We start from the raw sequence: 15,329 nt of genomic DNA on the forward strand, positions 1-15,329 counted from the left end.
GTGATACTAACAACACTACTACTACTACTATTAATAACACACAAACACACTAGACAACTGCTTAAACTACTAAGACGTGTTTTGAGAACTACTCTCCATTCATTCACTCATTAAATATAAAACACAAACCAGCAACAGAGTATAGAGAAATGTAGTTAACAATGAAATGAAATTGTAATGTGATTTTTTTCATTTACTACTTGCAAAATCTAATGAATATCAGTCTATTATACTTCATTGCTAATAGGTAAGAGGCAGTGAAATAAAATTATTTTTTCAACATAAGACATACACTTTTGATATCATAAGTAAGAACTGGAATAAAATGTAATAATTTTGCAAGTTAAATAATTAATGTCATCTTTTTCTATCCACATCTTTTCTCTCTATCAGCATGAAAATAAACATTCGACAACTCAAAGTAGACAGAAGCTTTATACATGCTGTTTTTTAAAGAAGCAGTATAACTTAAAATAAGTCTCATAGGTCATTCTCAAGAACTACAAACTAAATATTGAAATTGTTTTTACTCCTGAAAGTGCAGGAAAGAATTGAAACCATTGTGGTTTATGCTAAATAAATGTAAAAAAGGTAGGACTGGTTAGCATCAGCTCAAATAAATGTAGTCCTTCCTGCCTTCTAGTCCCTTGCTGCTGCCCAAATGGGGAGCAGTGGTGTGCAGAACCCCCTTTCTATAGAAAGCAGGCTCGCCGCAGGAACTTAGTTGCAGATACTGCTTTTACCTCACTACACAGTCCAGAATCCTCAGGCTCAAAATCTGACTGTTGGCTAGCTGAGCCACCTGCAGAAAGTCCCCATGTCAGTAAAGCCAGCCAGTGTTATGGTTCCATATTAACTCGGATGCTTACATTACTATGGTTCTTTTGCTTGCCAATTAACATGCTCTAGGCTTCCACATAAGCAGCTCTTATTGTGTAGGAATAAGAAATTGTGCCTGCAAGCATTTACTCATTCTAAGACCTTTCTAGGTCCACCAAAACCAGACAAATGCAAGCTTTCCCTGGTTTCATAAAGTAACAACTGGCTTTCCTGATTACTAGCTTTGTAACTTAACCTCTGTGTAATTTCATTGTCTTATCTGTGAAATGAGCACATGCACCTTCTTCATAGGATAGTTGTGAAGCTCAGTGGGATGATATCCCTGAAGCATATAACTATGTGCTTCCAACATAGTATTTTCTCAGTACTATTGGTCACTATCAATGTTATTTGTTATAATATTAAGTAATAATTACTGATAACATGGTTGCTTTGGTAGCTCTCCGTACATATGCTGCAATAATATGTTTTTAGCATTGCTCTACCATTTTACTACTATGCTTTAAATATTTTTAAAACAGTTTTTTACTCAGTGTTAGACATTTTATTATCATCTGCTTTATTTTAATATATTGAAAGAAGAAAATTTCATATATATGGATGAAAAGTCTATACTACAATGAATATTATTAGGAAAGCAACTTTTGGAGCTGACTTCAAGAGCTACTACCCTTAAGAGATTACCACTGAGATTAGGTTTGGTTATGTGTGATTATCTTTCTGTTTATCTATCTAATATATTCAATATATATAATATATGCAGCTATATGTTGCATAGATATGTATTTTATGTAACTTGCACTTCAGACTTAATATTGTGCTGCAGTTTTCTCCTTTTGATGGGCATTTTTTCATTTCTGTAGTTATCAATAGTGTCATTTCTAAGATCTGAACCATATTTTACAAATTTGCTAGCTATTTCATTATTAATGAATAAAGTACCTGTTTTTTGTTTACTGCCAATATCCCAGATTAATGTACCTATCAGTCTATCTATATATATTTGAAAGCATGTTCAAATATTTCATAGAATAAATTGTTATAGGTAAAATTGCTTGGTTGAGAATATTTTTGATTTTAATTCTGCCAGGTTCTACCAAATTACTATCCAAAAAGTTTCTATTAAACTATAATTCCAGCAACAGTATATAATGTGTATTTCTCGCAACTTCCTTAAATTAGCTATCTTCAGTAATTTTTATTTTTGCTCAATTTGATAGATGAAAATACATTCTGGTCATTTTTCTTTGCATGTTGTGATCACTTTAAAAATTTACATATGTATCAATTATGTTTATTTTACTATAAGCAACAGAAATGTACTCTAGTTTGTTAGTAGAATGAAATTTACTATATCCAGATGTGGTGGCGCATGCCTGTAATCTCAACACTCTGGAATGCTGAGGCAAGAAGATTTCAAGTTTGAATTCTGCCTGGGCAATTTAGGGACTTAGCAAGTTCTTATCACAAAATTTAAAAAAGAAGAAGAAAAAGAAAACTACACTTGGGAAAGTAACTCAATGAGAAGGCCCTGTGTTCAATCTCCAGTACTGTAAAAAGCAAACAAAAATACCTGGAAAATTATGAGTTGTTCATTGAATTAATAGAACAATGATAAATGAGTTTCCAAAAGGATAAGATTCAGGACAATTTAAGCAAAGTAGGAAGAATCAAAAGACATAGTTCCCGGGAGCTACTGTACAAGAGAATTTATTTCACTTGTTTTCGGTGTTCTTTCTCTGTTCCAAGTCAGTATCTCAGAGAGAAACATACGTATTTGTTATTCCAAAGCCATGGGAAGTGTGGAATTGAGTGTCTCGACTAAGAATCCTACCCAAATTGTCTTTGTTTCCTCAAAGCAAGTGAGAATGCTGTAGCCAACAAGGAAGAAAGATGAATTCCCTGTAGGAATAAACAATAGGATGTAGCTCACTGCAACAATGGAACAGAAAAGTATTCATTCTTTGTGAAAATATGAGTTGACAAAAAAATTATAACACTCAACAAATTATTATTACTAGCCATGTAACTAAAAGCACACTCACGACTCTAAGTTGCAGACAACCCAAAGTTGTCATCTACTTACCATAGCCAGGTTCAAGGTCTGACTCCCTGGAAACCCCTTTGTAACACCTCTTCTATTACCTCTTCTATTCTGTCTTTATCCATTCAGTCACGTTTTACAGATATATAAGCTGAGTATTTCCAAATTGAATCAAAAATGTGATTTAACTAAATAATATTGTTAATAATGTAAAGAATAAAAGATTTGTAATGTCTATAGTCCCACTTTTACAACTAATTGAAAGTTTTAGCTGAAACTGAAAATATTTGTCCTACCTCTATTTCAGCTGATTAAATATCTACCCAGAGAGTGGCCTGTTTTTTTCTGATAGGTCTCAAGCTTTGGTAGTAGTGTTGATGAAAGGCAATGTACCTTTACTGCTAGGCATGTTGGTACATGAAAATATTAGTGCTCTCAAAAATACTTTCCTGTTTCTTCTTAGCACTTACTTGATTTTCTCATATTTAATTAACCCTTGGTATTAAGAGTGATCCTATAGATTTCTTTTCTGTCAGGCCAAACTGTGGAATGAACAGTGTTTTCCACACTTTATTTTCCTTTGTTGTAGTGACCAGCAATATTCTCAATATTGACTCATTCATAAGTTTGGGTAATGCAGTAAAGACAGGGATATGGAGCCTCCTAGTTACCTCAATATCTAAATAATGAGTGATTAAAAAGGCTTGGGAATATTATGGCAGTAAATTTGGATTGCTTGCTGCTCTGGGTAACTTCGGCAATAGTGACAAAAACCAAAGTTAGTAGAGAACCCTCCAATCCTTCCCACCCTATTGTATATCAGCAAACCATTTTCCCCTGGGTAATCTAAGTTGATTACACCAGTAAACCTGAGATCTTCCTTTGTGCTTGGTTGTCCAGTGGCATTAATTGCTTGAAAATGTCCACAGGGAAGATGAAGCTGAAAACTCTATTGTCTCTCATGGTAGTTTATCACTCTCTTTGTTTCAAAAACCTATATAGATTAAATGCCGTGAAAATCAAGAGGGTACAAAACAAAATGTTCATATTAGTGGTCCCTAGGGAGACAGAACCAATCTGCATCTATCTACATATTAGAAAAATAGGTGTTTTTTTGTTTTTGTTTTTGTTTTTAACTGGACCCAAGGTCTTCTCCCTGACCCACATCCCCCAGGCATTTTTCTTTTTCCTTTTCTTTCTTTCTCTTTTTAAATCTCGAGTCAAGATCTTGCTAAATTCCTAATTTGCCAAGGCTGGGCTTGAACTTCATATCCTCCTACCTCAGCGTAATGGAGTGGTGAGATTGCAGGTGTGCACCATGACACCCAGCTGACAAAGTTAATAAAAGGAATTGACTTGTGAGATTAAGGAAGCTGGTGAGTTAAAACTGTGTAGAGCCCATGTTCCAGTTTGAATCCTCTCAGGCAGGAATATTCTTTCTTAGGGAACGGTCAACCTTTTGTTTTATTCAGACCTGTAGTGGAATGGATGAGGCACACTCACATTTTAAAACACCATCTCTTTAGCTAATCTACCAACTTAAATGTTAATCTCTTAAAGACATTCTCATAAATACCCAGAATAATATCTGGTCTAATATGCAGTCACCCTGTGACCTAGGCAAGATGACACCTAAAGTCGACTACCACGGTGCTCATTAAGTGCAAGTGAACTTCTCATCACCCAAGCTTTACTATGTTTTGGTCGCAGAACCCTGTGCTCTAGCATAGGTGGAGTGCCGAGAGGTGGAAAGCTCATTGTACCTTCCACAGCTGTTGAGTGATATGTCAGGCAGATCTCCAGCTGATCCAGGGACTGAACCTTCAGTGGGCTACTTCGGTGTTCTGCTTTCCCCATAGCTTGTGTTTCATTGTATATATATTTTTCCATGTAGCCATGTAAAACTACCATCTGCAAATTCTAGATTTCATAACCTTTTATAATTTATATGAATATTTTATCCTTAAGGCAGGGGCCTATTAAAATATTCTTTTATGTTTGGTCTTAGTGTTTTTATATTTTGTTTCAAATTGTTGTGTTTATTCTTTAAAAATTTCATTTTTCCTCAAGGTGCATTGACAGGGATGATGTCAAGATGAAATGTATTTTTCTCAGGTTGAAGTCTAGTTAACTCATAAAAAGCTGTTCATTAGTCCAGTTTTTTCACTCAGATGAGGCATATTTCATGTAAGTTAAAATGATAGGTTTGTAGGAACATTACTGACTCTGGCTTTGCTTTTTTTATCTATTTGTTCTTTCCTATCGGAGGCTGTTTTATGCCCCACCACTCCATAGTTACTTTCTCAAAAGTTAATGATATTTATTCTCCCTAATGCATTGTGTCTCAAGATTTTTTTAAAAAAATGAGTTTAAAGAGCTTTTTATAAAAATTTCTATTTTCATCTTTATCATCATGAGAATGTCCTGTTTTTTTCTGATACCGGTGACCCCGCTGCATTCCAGAAGACCCTTTCAGACTGTTTCTCTGTCGCTGTCCCAGAGGCAAACGCCCCAAGTGGTTGCTCTGAATGGGGATTTGGCCACACTGTGATGCTCCCCCCTTAACTCCAGCCACTGACCTGCTCACAGGTGTCTCCATGTCTGCCATCCCTGCTTCTTGCTGTGCCGTCCTTGATCATGGGTCTGCTGCAAAGAGGGTCCTTTTGCAGTTTTTCCCTTTCAGGGTGTTGCTCTATAAACCACTCTCTTCTGTAATGGCTCTCTATTAATCTAATATCCTTTGTGATGTATACATTTTAGTTTAATCACTATTTCGGGTGTATGACTTTTCCCATGCTACTATACAGACTTGCTGTTATTCATTCTTTTAATTTATTTTCCTCCAAATGTCTTCTGTACTACATTCACTTAAAATTTTTGCGCACTTCTCCCATCCTGTCTTTATTTTTTTTCTTTTATTATTCTTTGTTTTAAAATGCAGATTACTTTCTTAAGCATGAAAATGATACCCAAGTAAAATTATATAGTAAATTCCAAAACTTCATTTTTAACTTTGTTTACACAACAAAATTGAATGTTATATTTCTATTGTATCTTGGTATATAGATTTTTTAAATCCAGATTATTCTGTTTCAAGGTTTCTGAAAATACAGTCATGCCATAATTTTTTCCTTCTCAATTGTACATGTTGTCATACAATTAATAGGTTATTCGGAGGTATAAACTACTTGAGAAAGTTTAAATATGAAATATAAATTGCCCACTTGTATTCATAGAATGAATTTTCCTTTACAACATTAAAACAGACATGCATATCTCTAGTTACATACCAACTCCACATGCTAATATAACTTTTAAATAGTTAATATCAAGATTTTGCATAATTGTGACATTGTTTTTTTTCTGACACCAAACTTCATGAAAGTACAGATCATTTATTCTCATGTTATCTTTAAAAATTTTAAGTAAGAAATAAGTATTTAATGAATTAAAATAAAATGCAAGATGATTATTTTACACATTGTGCATCATAATTAGGTATAATGAATTTTTTAAAAAATTACTTCATTGAACCTGTTTTAACCTGATCTAAATACAAAACATAAAGTTGTAAAAACAAAACTTAACAGTCAACATACAGACACATATTCCAAATATAAGACATATTTTTATAGTGAATACTTGGAAAATGGTCTCCTATGAAAATAACTATGCAACTTAAATATATAAATATGTATATATCAGATTTCTATTACATTTTAATTTAAAATACCATTATATTTAGCAAAATTATACCATGTTTTTATTTAAGTAAAATTCCTCTTGTATCAGAGCATATTAACTTGTACTATGTCTCCTTTTATGGATTATGTCAGAAAGATGAAATAAATTCTCAAAAGACAAAGGGGAAAGAGAAGTGGGAGGGGTAGGGGGAAAGGAAAGAGGGGAATGGAATTAATATGAGAAAATGAAAAAATGGAAAGAAAGTCTTTGTAAATAGGGAGGGGTGCAGGAGTTGAAGGGAGGGCAGGGGAAGGGAGAAAAAACAATAAAGATATATTATGCAAAGGTACAAATCTCCAATAATGAATGTCATTATATTGTATACCTAAAATGTACCAATAAAATTTTTAAAAGGACAAAGAAAATGTTCTTCAAAATTCAGAAAATCTCTACTAAAAATGTCCAAATAAGAGAGAAATTCATTACTTTACTAATGTAAAAATGTAACACTCAACTCACCTTCTCTAGGATTAATCATAAAATACAATACAGATGATGTTACAAACCCTCCTCCTGTTAAATATGCAACCATAATTCTGACTCAGCCTTGGTCAATTCAGTAAATTTTAAAGCTCCTTTATGCTTCCAAATTTCAGACTTACATATTGCTAAAAGTAAAAATATAATATTCTGACACAATTAAAATCACATAATAGCTTGGCTTACATTTGAGGTATTATAGCTCTTCGGTCATTTTCTGTATAGATTAACAAATACAACATGATTTTAAAGATGTTGAAAAAACTGAACTTTCAGAGCTCATTTCACAGAGAAATGAAAAATATTTGACTTAATGGCAGTGAGACTACAGAGGTCAATAATTCTCTAATCTCCAATCTTCTTTGAACAAAAGAGACAATCCCATTGGTGTTCATTGCCTTATATTTTACAGAATTAAAACAAGCATCATCTAATAAGCAAATAAAAATATATTATTTTAACTAGGAAGGTAGGCAAATTGTGTACGTGTATGGTAGTAAGAATTCTGTGATTCTCTTTTGAAATAGTTTGTACAAGGAGGAGCTCAGAATATTGACAGAAAGATGAATGAGCCGCGAGATACTTATTGAAGACAAGAATTTCAGCTTTCTTTAGAATCTGTGGAATCTAATTCAGTGCTTGCTTCACAGTTAAAGTTCATAAATAAATATTAAATAAGTCAATGGGTGCTGGTGTTATGTCATTTATAAAGTCACATTTCTGAGTACAGTAATGAGGATTTTCTATGAAATCTGCCTCTTGAAAGAATTTATAGCTATTCTTTTGTATTCGATCCTAGGCCAAGTAATGTTTTTCTTTCTCAGTAGGAATGTAGTTTTATTTTATTTCAAAATATTTCTCATCATATTCTAAGTTAGCTCAAAAGAATTATATAATCCATACAGAAGAGAAATTAATTCTAATTACTAATAATGAAAACAGTATGACAGTGATTTTGAATAGATTTTTCAAACAGATCTGAGAAACCTTATCACATTTACTGTTCCTTTTAATGCCTAATATTAAACTGTGAACTTTGGACCACAAAGGATATCTCTGGGCTTTCAAATTGTAAATATTGGGATTGAATTCTTCCATGATAGCATCTTTGAAAGTTCAGGATGATCAAGAAGTATGTATAATTTTTATTCAATTAAAATTCATATTTTTCTCTTCATCCACATTGTACACTTCAGAATTATCATCGGTTCTACTTAGATGTTAGTTATAAGTCACCAAAATATTATAAATTGCATTTTCAAGCAATATACATGTATATTGGTAAATACATAACACATATATCTTTCATGGTACTTTCAAGGATGGAGACTCATGCATGACCAAAAACTTCATTGCATATTTGTAGCACTAAGTATAGTAGATAAATTTGAGTTTCATTGACTTACTGCCATTTTAATATAAAAAAAAAACTTCTTACAACTGCAAGTGAGAGGAAAAGGCAGAGGAAAAATAGTGTTTTATAGTCTTAGGTACCAAAAGACAAGATTTGGAAAACATGTAAAGATCTTAATTGAGTTTTATTTACAATTCTAAAATTGGGCAATACTTCATTCTACAAAATAGAATGAGTGTTCCAGTGAACTTAGCAGACAAGGTTGGCTTTGTAGGCAGAAGAGGACTGAAGAAAACAGTAATAAGAAGTAAAAAGGGAACTGGTCATTCCCAAATTATTTTCCTTTCTGGAGTAAAATAGCATCTTGGCTCAGATAAACTAGGGCCTTCTGATCTATTGATGTGATTTGCTTGTTATTTTGAAAAAGCAACCTACTACAAAGTTCAGTTTGATTACATTGCACTTACCACAATGCTGCCATTCTCATTTGGACTATCTGTGGGGTATAGCATGGGAGCTGGGTCCAAAATAATAACCTCCCGTATTTGGAGAACATCAGTTACTCAATGCTTAAATGCTAATTTATATTCATATCTATTTTAAATGTCCTTAAAAAGTGACTGTGACTGTTTACTGAGTACCACAATAAGTCTATATTTTAAGAAAAGATCTTTACTAAAATGTCATAATAGTAGTGAAATTATGAATATTTTTATACAAGATCAAGAAATGTTTAATTAATGTGTTTTTAATCATTATAAAATGACTTGAAAGAAATTTGATATTCCTTTTACAATAATTTTTCAGGAAGTATGTGCATGACTCAAAAAAAAGGAGAAATATTTAGACCACATTACAAGGCCTGTTTTTCACTGACTTCTCATTTCTGACACATTTTACACTCAGCAGAATATGCAAGTTACTTAATGACATAAAATTATATCCTCTAATTTTCTATCTTTTATTTTCTCTTTTGTAATTTCTGTCTTTTCCCTTCACTTCTACAATACACATAGGCACAAATATTTTTTGAGATGAAGCATGTATTTCTCAAATACACTGAGAGTTGCTTTGTTAAAACTTTCAACTCATCTGCATAGAATGCCCCCTGCAGCAGTGTAAATTTACCTTCAATACAATAACTCAAAAGACTAACCAAGTTTGTTGAATCAGGTGCATTTTCCACTTTATCTCAAATTTATAATTCATTGTTAAAATAAGGTAATAAGAGATGTGAGAATGTTTATAATTAATTTCACATTTAGTTGAAATAATAGAGAATTAAATTAAATTAAATTGATGAAGATTTTGAAGCTGACCTTATCCAGATCCACAGAAAAGAGAGTGAATAAACTCCCCTTCCCTGCTGCTCTTTTGTAATTTAAATTACAGAATAAAACTTTGGGGAACATACATGCTTCGTGCACGGTTTTCTAAATACCATAGCAATAATAATATCAATGATACTAAGGTGTGTATAGATCCAGCCTGGATATTAAAAAAAACTCAACAAGTTGGAAGTCATTAAAAATTGGTTTTCCAGACTCTAAATACAGTTTCAAAACCAGCAGTAATACTGCCGTTCAGGAAATGCAGTTTGCTTTTAGTGAGTCAATTGCGAAGCCATCCAATCTTGTAACTTTGAAAATAACATAAAACTGTGCACATGCAAGTATGCATATGAATTGAGCAAAATAATAACTGAAAAATATGCTTGTTTCTGCCTTGAAATGCTTAAATCAGAATTCAGATCTTTCCTAAGTTAAGCTCCTGAAGTAAACTATTTTTTAAAATAAGAGATAAAACAAGAGCATACCTGATGCCACACAGTAAAGTCATCGTTGATCTTTCAGCCTTTTCACAATATAAAAAGATATGAATATCTTTAATTAAAACAAGCACTTATGACTTGATATGCTAAAAGTACATAGGAATCACCGTGATTTTTCTAAGTGTCAAATAATATTTTATGATATATAATTCATAGTCTGTACACAGTTTAATAGATATACACATTAATTTTGCATGTTCAATGTGATTTTTAAGCAATAAATTTACATAAATGGCAATTCCTTACTTTCATTAACAGTAAAATGAAAGACTGGAATCAAAACAAATGCCTGGATATTTTCATTTAAAAATCTGATTATAAGACACTTTCCAAAGTTCTGGAATATCCTAAGTGTACAATAGAGTATTGTTAACCATAGAAACATTCTTTTACAACAGATCTCTTAAGTTTGTTTTTCTTGTATAACTGAATCTTTAGTGAGTTTTACACCATAGTAGTGGCTATGGAAAAATTATGTGAAAGTATCTGACATAGAACCACAAAACCCACACATTAATGTAGGATCACTTTCAAATGTAACCGTTGCAGATGAATAGTAAATTCTCCCAGAGAATGCATGTCATAATGAGCAGCAAAGAAAACTTAATCATCATTAATCATAAATCATTTGATATTTTAATTTTTCAATGTCCATTAAAATAGCATAAATACATTTAGGAACCAATCATGATTGTTGTAAAATGTTTATACAAATTGATTCTTCAAGTGAATCTTTTGAAACTGGTCATTGAAAAACTTAGCTCACAATGCTGAAGTTTCTCCAGGGAGCCCTGCTTCCAGAATCTGCATTCCCTCACTCTTCCTCATTGGAAAATGAACAGTGTAATGTGAAGCCACAGCTGCTGTCAGCCAACCTTGCTTGTTGAAAATTCAGTGGTATGTGGATCTCTGCATTTTGGCACTTGCCCAGTCTCCTGGATCTGCTTGTCCTCAATGGCATCTGTATCGTCTTTCCACAGGGCTGTAAGCAGGTTTCCCAATTCTTCGCTTGCTCCCATTTCACACTGTAGGTGGAAGTGCCCTCACTGTCCTGTCCAGTTTTGGTTTTTAGAACATTCTCTTTGGGACTGTTCTGTCACAACAATAGAGATGGGAGCACATGTGGTGCTCTTACCTAGGACACACACATACTACTTTAATGAAAGGAAAAGACAAGTAAATTAGCATAACCTATACATAGTGCAACACATAAACGTTTTGTTCAATTGTGCATAAATAACCCAGCAAAGCAGGTGGTATTAATCCTATTTTTAATTTAAGAAATCTGAGGCTCAGAGTGATTACATAATTTTCCAAAGTTAAGATTCAATGAATGAATGAACTAAGGAATGAATGAATCTCTAGGGAAAACTGCATGGACTGAATGGATTAAGATACTGAGATAAAGAAAGGTCAATTTTTCAAACCATTTAGCAATCAACTTATAGAGAGTAAGCTGGTCTGACAGTCACATGGGTTTATGTTTGGGGGTAGGATGCTGCTGAAGAACCAATGATGACAATTTTAAAAGAAAACAAGAATGAATAACAGATGAAACTTCATCATGGAGTAGAAGAACAATGGTGAGTCAAATGGATGTTAGGCTTTCACCAGGAGCAGTCAGCCTCATGGTAAATCTTTCTGCTAGTGGCATGTTTTGAAGAACTTTCTTAAGCTTCAATGCCGAATATTGGAATATCTGAGAGAAATACACAAATTACTACAGAAATATAACTGGCAAAACCTGACTTAGGAAGAATTAGAAAGCATAATTACTTTCAATTATTATTAAAAGAACTTAATTATTTAAGAAAATTCTATTTTAAAAGACTCACCAGAAATTTTATAGTTTTCATTCAAATACTACCAGGTTTTTTTTAAAGAAACTTCCAAAAGTATACATTTTTTCCCCAAAAGAAGCGGAAATGATGGTATGTTCTGCAACTTACAATGAGGCAGTATAATTTTGATTTTTAAAAATAGACAAGTAGCAAAAAGAAGCATCAATTGTGGGCCTTAATATAGTTGCAGAACTTCTAAATAAAATGTTCATAAACCAAATCTACTTCTCTATGAAAATATTAGGAAATATTGACTGGTTTATTTGCATGAAAGGATTGTAAGAATGGTTTCATAATGTGGAACTGTATAAATCCATATTTCCTCAGTATACTAGAATGAGAGCAGGCATATCAACATCTGAAAAGATGTGAAAAAATTAACATTTTTTATAATAAAAATAATACTATACGAATAAAAGAGAAGGAAGTATTTTATTTAAATTCAGGAACAAGCTATCAAATGGTCTGTTTGATCCCTCATATTTGATGATAAATTGGAATTCTGGCCAGGGGAATGAAACAGAATATGACATAGTAATTATAAAAATTGGACATTGCTGATACCATTGTTATTACCATATGGTACAACTTTATACATACAAATCCAAATACATATACAGACAAAATACAGGCAACAGAAAAACATGAGTAGTAGGGTCATTTATAAAGTCAGTCTATACTAGTAGAACCTAAATACACTAGCAACAAACACTTTAATATTAATACTAGCAAAAGCAATTTCAAAAATATTTGAAATAAAAAATATAAAACAACCACAAATATATTTATATTAGACTTTAAGGAGAAAATTATTTTTAAAAAAATACAGATGAATATTTGCAGACCTGAACAATCCTGTATTCATGAATAAACAAGCTTGTAATACATATGTCATTTATCCCAAAACTGATCTATGGGTTTAGTACAATTTCAATCAAAATCACGACTGATCTTTATGTGTTTTTATTTTTATTTTTGTGAAAGTAAGTTTAAAATGTATACATAAAGGAAAGAAAAAATAATATCTAAGATTCGTCACACCCTATGAGATGTAAACTTAGTAGAAAACTATAGTAATTTTAAGAGTGTGATATTGGTACAAAGGTAAAAAAATGCATGATCGTGCTGAATAAAAATGCAAGAATAAATGAACAAATATATAAAATTATATTTATGACTGAGTTTGCATGGTGGAAGCTGAATTAATTATTCAATAAATTAAAAGATGGTTAAAATAAGTAGAAAATTTTGGTGCACTACAACCAAAGAAAGGAAGAAAGATAAGAAAGGAAGGAAGAAGGAACAGAGGAAGAAATGAAGGAATCAAAGAAGAAGGAAGGAAGGAAAGAAAGGAAATGAAAATGAAAATGACAGGGATGCATATTTTATACCACAATCTACTGAATAATTTTACATCAAAAATTACTCAGCAATTTTAAGAGCGTATATGGAATCCTCTTCTGACCTCTGAGTAGGGGAAGCTTTTCCTACACAAGACTCGTTAAAAGTGATAGCCATTTATCAAAAGATTGATGAATTTGAGTATGTTAAAACTGAAATCTTATTTATTAAAATACATATTAACAAAAGTAGCAGGAAAATTTTTCTACTTGTAAAGGATATTTAAAAATTGCAAGCCATAAAAGATTAAAATTTGAACCAGTGAAAAATTTTTACTAACTGATATAAACAAGAGTAGAAAACAGAGGAAAAGACTAAAAAAAAAAACAAAAAAAAACCCCATGAATTTAAGATGAATGACATTCCACGTGTCAGAGAGGATGACTTCCATCAAGTGTCTCCGCTTTACATTTGTGCAACTTCTTTGAGAAACACATTGGTATTGCCTTATATAATTGCATATATCTTTATGAAAGAAGACACTGCCGACCCACTAGGAAGTACATTTAAGAAGGCATTTTTTATAAGAATATAAAGCTAATCCATCGAAATGGCCATTGATATGGATTTTAAAAGCCATATTTATATAACTAGTATTTTACACAGCTGCAAAAATGAAAAAGAATAGTTGTACATGGAAAGAACTTCAGCTTCAACACTAATGGATTTAGTACCAGTGCTAAGTAGAAAAACGAATAAAACTGTATGTCGATTACAGCACACATATGGCACATTCAGAGTAGTGTCCACCTCTGTGAATGAGGAAGAGCCATGCTATGGTGAATAAGCTCAGAAGTCTGTGGAGATTATTGGAAATGTTCTACCTCATGCTGGGGGAAGTGGCACATAGGCATTTATTATAGTACACATAATACAAGCAGACCAAATGGTCTAGAAGAAAATATTTGTAGCATATCTGGAAAAAGAAAAATATACACACATAATATTATATGTAAAACAGTGCGTGGTAATTTCTTGCCTTAATGACCAGGGGTATTAATATGAGATGATGGGCTTTAGTTAATTTTTATACATTTGTCACTATATTTATGCGCAGTTTGTGTAACTTTGAAAAGATATTTTAAATAATGTGAATTTAAATGCAAGATAACACTTGTAGTATGTACAGAGTTTATGGCCAAGAATCAAAGGATAACTCAGTTGAAAAGAGGGGCAAGGCTTTGAAGGTGAGGTTCATGGAAGAGTCACACAAGTCCAGCACACCTATGAACATATGCTCAACCCTCCAGTAAAAAGGGAAGTGAGATATTAGAAAAAAAAAAGATTCAATATTTTCTCATTGTCAACTAAATGTTAACGATTTGTTCAAATAAAATTGTTTTAGGGTTGTAAGGAAATTGGGACTTGCATAGTCCACAGTGGGAGACTAAAATTTAAAGAGATAGGATGATGTCACAGAAATTTTCTCTAAAGAAACCCTTGAATACAAACAAATGTTCACAGAAATGTGCTTAAAATATTAACTACAGTACTTTTAATAATCGTGAAACACTAGGAATGTTTTAAAAATCTGTAAAAAGAAGTCATTTATTTAATGTTGAAGTGTACTTATATTATCCTGTGACATTGAATCATTATACGCTGTGGTTTGCCACATTATTTATGCTTATGGTATGTGTTAATACAGAAGGATCTCTTAGACACATTTTAAGTTAGGAAAAAAACCCCACACATACAGGTAAATGAACAGTAGGTATACCACGATCCCCGTCGTGTTAAAAATCAGTGTGATAAAATTTTACATATATCCATATATATATGAATAATATATAG

The 15,329-nt window shown here is 32.3% G+C and overlaps 1 protein-coding gene across 10 annotated transcripts in view; it reads left to right on the forward strand.

The window, feature by feature from the left end:
* Dgkb (diacylglycerol kinase beta) overlaps positions 1-15,329 on the forward strand; it is a 620,388-nt gene that overhangs the window by 236,929 nt on the left and 368,130 nt on the right. The gene's annotated exons all lie outside the window — the stretch shown is intronic.

Source organism: Heterocephalus glaber, unplaced genomic scaffold (assembly GCF_053883595.1).
Source record: "Heterocephalus glaber isolate CG9 unplaced genomic scaffold, H.glaber_assembly_v1.0 deba00000676, whole genome shotgun sequence".
Taxonomy (NCBI): Eukaryota; Metazoa; Chordata; class Mammalia; order Rodentia; family Bathyergidae; genus Heterocephalus; species Heterocephalus glaber.